Below are 12,968 nucleotides of genomic sequence, written 5' to 3' on the forward strand. Positions count from 1 at the left end.
GGCCAGGAACTTGTGCAACAGCAGGATTGGCCATATACCGGCTGTATCCTGCGCCCAAGTCTCCTGCGCCGATACCTCTTATACGCTCCTTTCTCATGTTAAAAACTCGGGAGCAGTGATTTTCTATACTTTTAACAACCTGTAACAGCAAAGAGATAGAGGGCATAGAAAGTATTACTGCAGGATTGTGTAGGCCTGACAAATGGGATTTGCTGGTTGGTAGGACTCGGGGTTCTTTGTAGAAGAGGTCAAGCAGCATTTCTCGAGGTGGGGGATGATTGTGTTGGTGGACCTCAGGGAAGTGGTCCTTTTCTGATGTCTCTCTGCTCTTCCGATGTCTCTCTCTTGCAAGTCTCTGACTTCTCTAACGTGCAGTTCCACAACAGCTGGACCACATCCCATATTCTGCTTTTATTACAGAAGATGGGCATTCTGAAAACTGGATGGAGATGCCAGTAAAAGCCTTTGATCTGTATATTCTATTTCGGTGTAGATCTCCATCAAAGCTCCCCCCTTGACACAGGATTTACTCTGCGCTTGTGGAGTACTCCGCTCCTGTCTGCAGTAATCTCCTGTGCTCTGTCTGCAGCATTCCCTGTCTTCACTGTTCGCGGTGAAAAAGGCTTGATGTAGTCCCGATAATGCGATTTCTAAAGCTTACACGTCACCCTGCCGCTGCCTGCAATGAATGCTGGGGAGGGAAATAAAGGAAACAAAAAGAGAAAAACGAGACTTTCCTGAGCCTGTGAGCTGCTTGTTTTGCCTGGGAACTACGAAAATGCCCACAATTTTTCTCAGATAGCTTTAAAGTATGCCTGTCGCAAATCTAGGCAATTCATGCTGAGTGGATGGTAAAATATTTTATAGCATTAACTACAGAATTATGAAGATTGTACAGAATCGATTAAGACTCATCTGAGGCACGTGGCCATTGCTGCTTGCATATGAAAACCTTTAGGCTGGTTTCACAGTGAGACGTTACAGGCGCACGTTAGTGCAGCCTGTAACGCAGCCCACCGCACAGCAATGAAAAATCAATGGGCTGTTCACAATGCCCACGTTGCGTTACTCAGTAGCGCTGGGCCATAACAGAACGTACTGCATGCAGTACTTTATAAGCGGCAGAGCCGCGTTAGACTGCTTGCACATGCGCTGTAATGTTGGGGAGGAGCAGAGAGCGGCCAAGCACATGGCTAATTAATATTCACTGCACTCAGTGACGTGCAGTGTTTACTTCCTGGAGCGGCCGCTCTGTGCAGCGATTGGCCGGGCGGGACCACGTGATGCCGCATGCGTCCAAGAGTGCGCATCACGGACGCCAGAGTGAGCTGCACAACGCGGCTCACTCTGACGTCCACATTAGAGAGCACCAGGCGTTGTGTTAGGGGCACTTTATGTGACCATAACGTCCCCTAAAACGCAACGTCCTGGTGTGAAACCAGCCTTAGTCCTAAAGACAGAATCCGCTGCCATTGTTGTTTCTGATTTTCTAACTCTTCCGTACAGTATGAAAAAAGGTTGTAGTTACTCCTATTTCTGTCCCTCTCGGAAAGATTTCTCAACTTCCTGTGTGGACAGGAAGCAATAGCAATTTACACAGATGGGAACCCAGGACAGCGAAGCTGTAACCCACAGGTGCCAAACTCCATTCCATGAGGGCCATATCCATGCAAGTGTTTAGGATGGACTGTGAAATGGATAAATGTGTTCTACTTGATGAACAACACCTTTCCTGATCACGGAACATGAATACTGAAGCTCAACATCCTTACGTCTTCTAATAATAAATGAAACGTCTTCTAATAATAAATGAAACCTCGGTCCACTCTCTCTAAATGTAAAATGAAAAATGGAATTTACCATATAAGAGGCTCCTGACCATAAGACGCACTTAGGTTTAGAGGACAAAAACCAGGGGAATAAATATATATACTAAATCTGGTGCAACTTGTGGATTATGCCCCTTTTTACCTCATGCTCCCTTGTACCTCTTGTGTCCTCCTTGTGTCCTCCTCTATGCCCCTTGTGTCCTCCTGTGTTCCTCTCTGTCCTCCTTGTGTCCTCTATGCCCCTTTGTGCCTCCCTTGTGTCCTCTATGCCCCTTTGCGCCTCCCTTGTGTCCTCTATGCCCCTTTGTGCCTCCCTTGTGTCCTCTATGCCCCTTTGTGCCTCCCTTGTTTCCTCTATGCCCCTTTGTGCCTCCCTTGTGTCCTTCTCTATGCCCCTTTGTGTCCCCCTGTGTCCTCAGTTTGTCTCCCTGTGTCCGTCCACTGCATGGGCACAGTACAGGGAGACCCCGACATTGCAGCGGGTTGGAGAATGGTATTGTCAGGCGTTCACAAGTCAGGAACTCCCTGCATTTGGAGTATAAGATGTATTGACTTTTTCTCCCCACTTTTGGGGGAGAAAAAGCGAGTCTTATAGTCCAGAAAAAAATGCAGTATTTTCATCCATTTCTTGTATAAGGGCGATCTTGTAAGTATATCTGACTTTTATTTTTCTGTCTTCAGGTCCCCTTAACCTCCTTAGCGGTCCATCACCGCCGGAGGCTGCCGCTCAGGCCCTGCTGGGCCGATTTCTTTCAAATAAAAAGCAGCACATGCAGCCGGCACTTTGCCAGCCGCGTGTGCTACCTGATCGCCACCGGAGCGTGGCGATCCGCCGCGTGCAGTGGCGAAAGAGGGTCCCACCAGCCGCCCGGGCCGGGCGCAGCCGGAACAAACAGTTCCGGCCAGCGCTAAGGGCTGGATCGGAGGCGGCAGACGTCCATGACGTCGGCTGACGTCCATGACGTCACTCCGCTCGTCGCCATGGCGACGAGGAAAGCGAAACAAGGAAGGCTGCTCATTGCGGCCTTCCTTGTTACTTCTGATTGCCGGAGGTGATCGGAAGTACGCTACAGGAGCGCCCTCTAGTGGGCTTTCATGCAGCCAACTTTCAGTTGGCTGCATGTAATAGTTTTTTTTTTATAAAAAAAAAATCCTCCCGCAGCCGCCCTGGCGATGTTAATAGAACGCCAGTGAGGTTAATGCTATTGTTTTCTATCATTCTTTTTCAGTTAAATATATATTTTAAATGGTCTGCAGATCATCACATCCTGTTTTTATTTATACTTTACACTAGGGATGGGACGAATCCACAATTTCTTCGAATCCGAATCCGGATCCGAATCTAAAAAGGTTCTCGAATATCTCGAACCTTTCGAATCCCGAATCTAACGAATCCTGCACATACGAATTGTGCGATCCGTGGTATAGTTGCCCGCAGTATAGGTAGCCAGGCATAGGTAGCGAGGTAAAGGTGCCTTCAGTATAGCTAGCTAGGTATGGGTGCCTTCAATATTGGTAGCTTTCAGTATAGGTAGCAAGGTATATGGGCCTTCAGTATAGGTAGCAGGGTATATGGGCCTTCAGTATAGGTAGCAGGGTATATGGGCCTTCAGTATAGGTAGCAGGGTATATGGGCCTTCAGTATAGGCATACCCCCCAACCGTCCCGTTTTCGTCGGGATTCTCCCGATTTGGGGGGGCCCTCCCGCTATCCCGGGCCCCCCCTCTCGAATCCCGACGGCTGGCAGAGAATAGAGGCGGAAAAACTGATCGAGGCTCCAGCCGCGGTACTGAGGAATGCGGGAGCCCGGCTTCAATACTTCCTCCCTCCCTCCCTCTGTGAATGCCCCCCTGATGTATGTCCGTGTGCCCCCCTCTCCTCCCCTCCCTATAGGCAGAGTGAGCGCAGCGGAGCGGGCAGTCGGGTCCTCTTACCGCTGGCTGATGCACGCGTACTGTCTCTGGCATCCGGCCTCCATGTGCTTCCTGTTTACTATGACGTCACAGGAAGCACATGGAGGTCCGATGCCAGAGACAGTACGCGTGCATCAGCCAGCGGTAAGAGGACCCGACTGCCCGCTCCGCTGCGCTCACTCTGCCTATAGGGAGGGGAGGAGAGGGGGGCAACAGACATACATTTGGGGGCATTCACAGAGGGAGGGAGGGAGGAAGTAATGAAGCCGGCTCCTGCATCCCTCAGTACCGCGGCTGGAGCCTCGATCAGTTTTTCCGCCTCCATTCTCTGCCCAGGCGCCCCCCCCCACCTAAAAGTGGCACCCTCCTCCCCACCCACGGTGACGGGCATTCTCCCCCCCTCCACTGACAACCCCCCTAATTAATCACATAAGGGGACACTGGGGGCACATTAGGAGGGAGGGAGGGAGAAGCTTAATAGCGTCCATGCGGCATCCATGCCGCATCCGCATCCCCGGGCTGGTGCCTCGATCGGGTTTTCTTTCCCCTCCCTCGGCCACCCTCACCACCCTCCTCCCCCTCCCACTGGCACCCTCCCTTTCGGGACTAATTAATTAAAATTTTTTAATAAAAAATAAATTTAAAAAAATAATAATAATAAATTAGTGGGCGTGGCTAGGGGGTTGGGGCGTGGCCAGGGGCGTGGCCTAAGTGTCCCGCTTTCGACACTTAAAATGTTGGGAGGTATGGTATAGGTAGCAGGGTATATGGGCCTTCAGTATAGGTAACAGGGTATATAGAGGCCTTAAGTATAGGTAGGTATGTAGGTAGGTATAGGGGCCTTTAGGTAGGTAGGTAGGTAGGTAGGTAGGTACGTATAGGGGGCCTTTAGGTAGGTATAGTGGCCTGAAGGTAGGTAGGTAGGTATAGTGGCCGGTAGGTAGGTATAGTGTCCTGTAGGTAGGTAGGTAGTTAAAGGGACCTTCAGTATAGGTAGCAGGGTATAGGGCCTTAAGTATAGGTAGGTATGTAGGTAGGTAGGTATAGGGGCCTTTAGGTAGGTAGGTATAGGGGCCTTTAGGTAGGTAGGTAGGTAGGTACGTATAGGGGGCCTTTAGGTAGGTATAGTGGCCTGAAGGTAGGTAGGTAGGTATAGTGGCCGGTAGGTAGGTAGGTATAGTGTCCTGTAGGTAGGTAGTTAAAGGGACCTTCAGTATAGGTAGCAGGGTATAGGGCCTTAAGTATAGGTAGGTATATAGGTAGGTAGGTATAGGGGCCTTTAGGTAGGTAGGTATAGGGGCCTTTAGGTAGGTAGGCATGTATAGGGGGCCTTTAGGTAGGTAGGTAGGTATAGATGCCTGTAGGTAGGTATAGGGGCCTTTAGGTAGGTAGGTAGGTAGGTACATATAGGGGGCCTTTAGCAGTGGCGTAGCTAAGGAGCTGTGGGCCCCGATGCAGGTTTTACAATGGGGCCCCCCAAGCACTCTATACATGACAATTGATACGGCGCACCAAAACCTGCCAATGGCAACTACAGTGTCAGAGATGCAAGAAGGGCATGGGGAACAATCTGTTAATGATTACCACTATTCAAAGTATCTATAGAAGTGATTATTATGAGCACAGGACCAATAGAGAGCTAATACTGTGGTTGAGGGAGGGCCCTTCGGGGCCCCTCTGGCCCAAGGGCCCCGATGCGGTCGCTACCTCTGCACCCCCTATTGCTACGCCCCTGGCCTTTAGGTAGGTATAGGGGCCTGTAGGTAGGTAGGTATAGTGGCCGGTAGGTAGGTACGTATAGGGGGCCTTTAGGTAGGTATAGGAGCCTGTAGGTAGGTAGGTATAGTGGCCGGTAGGTACGTATAGGGGGCCTTTAGGTAGGTATAGGGGCCTGTAGGTAGGTAGGTATAGTGGCCGGTAGGTAGGTAGGTACATATAGGGGGCCTTTAGGTAGGTATAGGGGCCTGTAGGTAGGTAGGTATAGTGGCCGGTAGGTAGGTATAGGGGGCCTTTAGGTAGGTATAGGGGCCTGTAGGTAGGTAGGTATAGTGGCCGGTAGGTAGGTACGTATAGGGGGCCTTTAGGTAGGTATAGGGGCCTGTAGGTAGGTAGGTATAGTGGCCGGTAGGTAGGTACATATAGGGGGCCTTTAGGTAGGTATAGGGGCCTGTAAGTAGGTAGGTATAGTGGTAGGTAGGTAGGTGTCGCTCCCCCCCGTGCCTCCTCCGCTTACCCCCACGGCCTCCTCCGTCCCCCGTACCTCCCCCTTGCATAGAAGTGAGCATTGGCTCACCTAACACCTGGCCGGGATTCCCTACCTGCCGCCAGCGCAGAGCCGCAGACCCGCAGACCTCTTGCTTCCTCCTCTGTTCCCTCTAGTGATCGGCATTTGCATACGCGTCATCACTGAAGCGCCGGGCGGTTACTAGAGGGAACAGAGGAGGAAGCAAGAGGTCTGCGGGTCTGCGGCTCTACGCTGGTGGCAGGTAGGGAATCCCGGCCAGGTGTTAGGTGAGCCAATGCTCACATCTATGCAAGGGGCAAGCGGAGGAGGCGCGGAGGGGTCGGAAGAGGACGAGCGGGGGATCGGCGGTTGCGCGCGGGGATTCGGCGGATTCGTTAAGGGGGAAATGGCGTCGGGATTCGAATCCACGAATCTCGAATATTTCCCAATATTCGAGGGATTCGTGGATTCGCCGGATTCGTCGTCCCATCTCTACTTTACACACTGACCCCTTTATTTATTTATTTTAATTAGGAGTTATTAAAGAGGCACTCAAACAACACATAGAAGAATATATTCTCTAGGATACCCAATTTTATGTTACTTATCCTGTCGGCATTGAAAAAAAACTTGTCAAAGCCTAGGCCAGTGATCTGCAAACTTGGCTTTCCAACTGCTAAGGAACTACAAGTCCCACAATGCATTGCAGGAGTCTGACAGCCACAGGCATGAATCATAAAGGCAAATGCATTGTGGGACTTGTAGTTCCTTAACAGCTGGAGAGTCAAGTTTGCAGATCACTGGCCTAGGCTAAACATATATATATATATTTGTTTAGCCTATGCTATGATGTCACAAGGCTTTCTCCTCCCAGTGTACTCTGGGAGCTCGGGTGTTGTTTCTGCACAATTTGGAACACACACCATACATACTGTACATATCAGTGAAGATAAGATAGGAAAGAAAAAAATCAAGTACCCCCAATAGTGTATTATTGTTGGTATGCAAATGAATAAGTAGCTGATAGAAATGCACTCACAAAAATGGGTTGCCGCCAAAGGCAACCACTGTATTGGCAGATGGGGAGATTAGATTATCCTGTCCCCACTCAGGCTAAAATATCGCTCTCCGTAGAGGAAAAAGGGCAGGTATGCCCATCCACTGGGTGGATGAACAATAGGTGTGTGTATACAGAGGCACCAATAAAGTATAAAATATATTAAAAACCACTTAAAAATGGGGGGTACTGGTGGACTCACCTCCCCACAGATGACACAACAGTAACATATCACAAAAGATATAAAACATTTATTTCTCACTCCAATAAAATGTTTGATTCTGTGATAATGTACCAGGAATGCATACATGAAAAAGGCAACTGGAAAAAAGGACGCGGGGATTGCCACTAGAAATATATAGGTAATATTTACTGATATTTTACTTTGGCTAAACAAAACTCCCTACTCTCACACAGGACCCTCCCTCTACCTATGCCTGAGCCTAAGACCCCTCCTGGTGGTGCCTTACCCTAAGACCCCCACTGGTGGTGTTTAACCCCCCCCCCCCCTGTCACCTAACCCTTAGGCCCAGTTTACACTTAATCAGTTGGTATGCGTTAGTGTGGATTAGTAGTGCGTGTTGGTATGCGGTTTTTCCATAGCAGTGCATTGGGAAGAATATTTCAGTTAAAACGCCTTAAGTGTGAAAGGTGCCATAGGAAAACATGGGCATTACTTTGAAAATCAGTTGTCCTTTCAATTATATCTGAGAGAAACTGATTAAAGAGACACTGAAGCGAAAAAAATGATGATATTATTTGTATGTGTAGTACAGCTAAGAAATAAAAGATTAAGATCAGATACATCAGTCTAATTGTTTCCAGTACAGGAAGAGTTGAGAAACTCCAGTTGTTATCTCTATGCAAAAAAGCTATTAAGCTCTCCGACTAACTTAGGCCACATACAGACATCAGACTATAGTCTTTGGAAACTGAAAGATCACAGACCAATCTTACCACCCTTCATGTAGTATGAGAGCCATACTCTACACAGTCTTTTCTATGGAGCTGAACTCCACATCAGAAAAAAATCTTTGCAAGATGCTGCACACACAGATGCTGTACAGACACAAAAGATCAGTATCTGCAAAAGATCTGTTCCTGCCAAAAATCCATTCCTGCAAATTGCAATGATAGTCTATGAGATCTGCAGATCTTCATACACACATGATTTAACTGACATTCATCTGCAGATCAGATCCACCAGGATGGATTTTCAGATCTGCAGATCTGCAGATGAATGTCAGTTAAATCATGTGTGTATGATGATCTGCAGATCTCATAGACTATCATTGCAATTTGCAGGAATGGATTTTTGGCAGGAACAGATCTTTTGCAGATACTGATCTTTTGTGTCTGTACAGCATCTGTGTGTGCAGCATCTTGCAAAGATTTTTTTCTGATGTGGAGTTCAGCTCCATAGAAAAGACTGTGTAGAGTATGGCTCTCATACTACATGAAGGGTGGTAAGATTGGTCTGTGATCTTTCAGTTTCCAAAGACTATGGTCTGATGTCTGTATGTGGCCTTAGTCGTGGAGAGGGCTGTTATCTGACTTTTATTATCTCAACTGTAATTGAACTGTTTACTTTTCCTCTGCTAGAGGAGAGGTCATTACTTCACAGACTGCTCTGAAAGACTCATTTTGAATGCTGAGTGTTGTGTAATCTGCACATATTATAGAATGATGCAATGTTAGAAAAAACACTATATACCTGAAAATAAAAATATGAGAATATTTTCTTTGCTGCTAATCTTCTAGTAATTATTCATAGTACACAACCAATTCATTATATCATATATTTTTTTCGCTTCAGTGTCTCTTTAAGGGCCAATTTTCACTACACGCGGATTCTGGATGCAGAAAACTGACTCCTATTAATGCCTATGGGAAATCTGCATCAGAAAAATCTAATTTGGTGGAAACAGGCCCATAGGCATTCATTGGAGTCAGTTATTCTGCATCCAGAATTTGTGTGTAGTGGAAACAGGCCCTACGTGTAATGTGCCATAGGAAAACATAGGCATTACTTTGAACATCAGTTTTCTTTCAGTTATAACTGAAAGCAACTGATTAAAGAGAACCTGAAATGAAAATAAAAAGTCAAAATAACCATACACAGGTCATACTTACCTCCTGTGTACTCTACTCCTCAATCTCTTTCTCCTCTACTACATCCCATTTGTCCACTGTGATCAATGGAATTCTCCGCCCTCCACTTTAGAAATGACCATTACCCCATAACAGTTTCCTGGTCAGCACACTGTTAAACTGTAACATCACCCACTTGAGCCATAAGGAAACATGGACATTACCTTGCACATGCAGTTGTAACTGAAAGCTGCTGATATATAACTGACAGCAACTGGTGTATTTCAGTTCTGACAAAATATTCACTGTAAGAAGAAAATGGTGAGCTTCTGAGAGGAACTGACAGTGAGGTTAGTATGTACTATTAATTTGCAGCTACGTCATGTGTTTATTTTAAATAATTTTACACACTTCAGGTTCCCTTTAAGTGTAAAAGGGGCCCTACCTCCTGTCTAAAGCCTAACCCCTTCTCTGCCGCAGCAGACATTTGCAGCAAGAAAGTCAATTTGGGCACACAAGCTAAATTTTGGCGTCCGGAGGTGCCCAATAGAATTGCAGGCACTGTGGGCTTGCAGGTATACAAATTGTGGCATTGCATAACGGGCTCCTTGGCTGCTATGCAACGCCGTAATTTGTATATCCACAAGCTCTTGACGCCCACGAGTTTATCAGGCGCCTCCAGGCACTGAACTTTAGCTTGTGTGCCAAAACTGCAATATGCGGTGAAGAAGGTAAATGTAGGCGTCCGATAGCGGGTGCCGGCGTGCGCCAAAATTTCCGTTCTTGACGCAAATCCCAGCTTTTATAATAGGTGCACATGGCAGCGCCGTTTTTTATTTCATAAGGACTCCTGCGCTCTTTTTTTCCTGATTCACCAAGAATATTTTATTACTGTATTAATATTGTTATCAATGATTATTATACATTTTATTTTACACGGTTCACTACGGCTATTTCCTTCTACTAGAGTCAAACCTATAGATGAAGACCTCCTGGAAACCCCATTACTGAGAGCTCCATCAACAAGTACATATTAAATCATCACTACTGTCTTTTTTTTTAATGAAAAAAATGGCCTTTTGTTTCATTTCCCCGGCAACAAGGAAGAGGTTAATTCCATGCATGCCTGATTCTCAATTTAAATTTCATTCACACAGGGCTCATCATAAGAGCGATGGCAATTAAAATGCTAACATGGAGAAAAGTCATCATTGATAGCATATTGGATTAATAATGTCATCGCCAACTTCATCAGGCAACGCGATCAGTTACAGCGCTTGCTTTTAATGTCACACAAATGTATCATTAGACAATGGCACCGTCAGGCAATGGAATACAAACGGCTTTATCTGTGAAGTTTGCATAGATCATCGGGGAAAAATTGTGTAGATTTTATCTTAGGAAAGAGCGGGAAGCATATTTGTGAATGGAGGGCTAATCACAAGAGCGATGCTCTGCTGATATGGGAATCGACTGTCTCGTAACATAGTTAGGAAGGGTCCATATTTACATTTTAACTTTCGGGTAAGGGGGAGGGGAGAGCAGAGAGTTAACATACAGGTACACAGCTTGACTGAGAATACCCTTACTGCAGAACAGAGAAAAACAGGAAGTGGCCAGTGGCGTAACTACAAATCATGTGGGCCCCCCCCCCCAGCAAAAGTTTGATGGGGCCCCCACCAGGGCCGGATTTAGGCCAAGGCCGCCTAGGGCACCGCAGGAGCAAGGGCAACAAAGCAGCAGGCTAAACTAGTGCAAGCTTGCAAATGCTGCAATGCAGGGAGATGCCTGACTGAAATGCTGCAATGCCTGACTGCGGTACTCTGCTGCTAACCGCCTGTTCTCTGTGCACGTTTGCATTGTGGCCGTCAGATATAGACTTGGACAGCATTGGAGATGTAAAGGAAGAGGAAGCTTCAGCACTGGAGACGAGCGGAGAAATGAGTGACACTGATAGTTGCTGCGGTGTGAAGGCGGCTGGCTAACTATACTGAAGGGGGGGGGGAGGAGGGATTAAACGAGCGATTTGGCTACCTGTACTGGAGGGAAAGGGGGGGAGGGGTCATTCGGCTACCTATACTGCACAGGAAGGAAGGACAGAGGGGTCATCTTGCTACCTATACTGAAGGGGGGCGGCTGGTGACAGTGGCCTTGGGCGTTAAAGAGTACAAATCTGTCCCTGGCCCCCACAATGATCACTAGGGATGGCCCTGCCTGGGAGAACTCATAGATGAGCATGTGATCAGCTGATGGATTTGTAAGGTTCTAATTTGCTGGTCATGACTCATGATCATTTGTTAAACCAGGTCAAGTCATCACAGCCAATCAGAACCTTACAAATCTATCAGCTGATCAAACTGATCACATGCTTCTCCTAGGCAGGGCCATCCTTAATGGTCGCACCCTCTCCTTTACCTTCCCTTGGTGACCCTTTCAGCCAGTCTAAAAAGGGTAATAAAACAAGTGTCCATCATAATCTTTACACCCATAACAAGCGTAGCCACAAAAACACCTGTGGGCCCTTCTCACAGCTCTGTGTCTCCTGTGGGGTCAGTGGGTGTTCCCCTAGAGTTAAGCCCCTGGAAGTGGCCAATGCTTAGCAGGATGGGACTTTACAATACAATAACATTTGTAAAGCTCTTTTCTCCCATAGGATTCAAAGACTTTACTACAGTTCAAGGTTTCAAAATTGGGTTTTAAATGTTGCAGACGTAATCATTAAACATTGATATTCAAAAATGCATCACATTTATTGTAACAAATTGTTTACCCATTTTTTTTTCCTGTTTTCGCAGAACATGAAAAAGTAGCATGTAGTTCCATATGCAGAGTTTAAAGTTTGCCTGACACGTTTCACAGCTAGAGGCTGTTTCTTCAGTGGCATATAAATGGATACATACCACTGGCGAACGGAGGGGGCTATTCCGGGTGTCTGGAACCTCCCCCCTGCACTGAGCTGTGTATTCAGTCAGGGAAGCCCGCATAATATAAACAGCCTCATTCTCCGTCCCTTCTTACTTCTGGTGCCTCCCTCCAGCTAATAGAATGAGAGAGGCAGCCGAGCTTCCCTCACAACCCTCACAAGAAGATGCAGCCTGCAGTGAGAGAATGTTGATTATGGAGTCCTGGACTCTCCACAGCACAGAAGTGTCCGACATGATGAAATTAGAGTGCAGGCAAGCTGGTAAATATGCACAGCATGATGCAGAGCTTGCCTGGACTCAGGGTCTGTGGGCAAACATCTGTCTGGTCTCTCCCCATTGTTATAATGACTGCATGTGTGGATAAGGTGTGGATAACAAGCTGAAAAGTTTTTGACAGTCCCTAGACTCCAGGAGGGCTTCTTTCTGACTTGTGTGAGAGACTGACAGGGACAGGAGTCCGATTACAGGCAAGTAGCCTGTCTGATGTGGGACTGCAATACAGATAAGTTCTCTGCTCCATCTCAGGCTATTCTCAATTTCTCCACTCCTCTCTCTGGGCTAGTGCAACGCCAAAATGACAATAGCAATCGCTAGCAATTTGTGAGTGTGATTTTGTGAAGTGATTTTCAGAGCGATTTTTGAATGAATTGCTCAAAAACATGCTACATGCAGTATACCTGCGATTTTGAAAAAATCACAACGCTGCTGTGGGAACACCCACATAGGGTAACATTAGCCAAGCTCTTTTCAAATCACTGTTGATTTGAAAAACGCTCAGAAGCACTCTTGGTGTGCACCAGCCTCCCTCATTCACCTTTGTTTCCCTCTTCCCCTAGAGCTGGCTGTGTGTTCTTGTCTTACAGGAAAGCTAAATAAAAGTGCAATCCTGGTGAGGCAAAATATTATTATTTAGTATTTATGTAGCGCCGA

The sequence above is a fragment of the Hyperolius riggenbachi genome, chromosome 10 (genome assembly GCF_040937935.1).
Source record: "Hyperolius riggenbachi isolate aHypRig1 chromosome 10, aHypRig1.pri, whole genome shotgun sequence".
NCBI classification, from domain to species: domain Eukaryota; kingdom Metazoa; phylum Chordata; class Amphibia; order Anura; family Hyperoliidae; genus Hyperolius; species Hyperolius riggenbachi.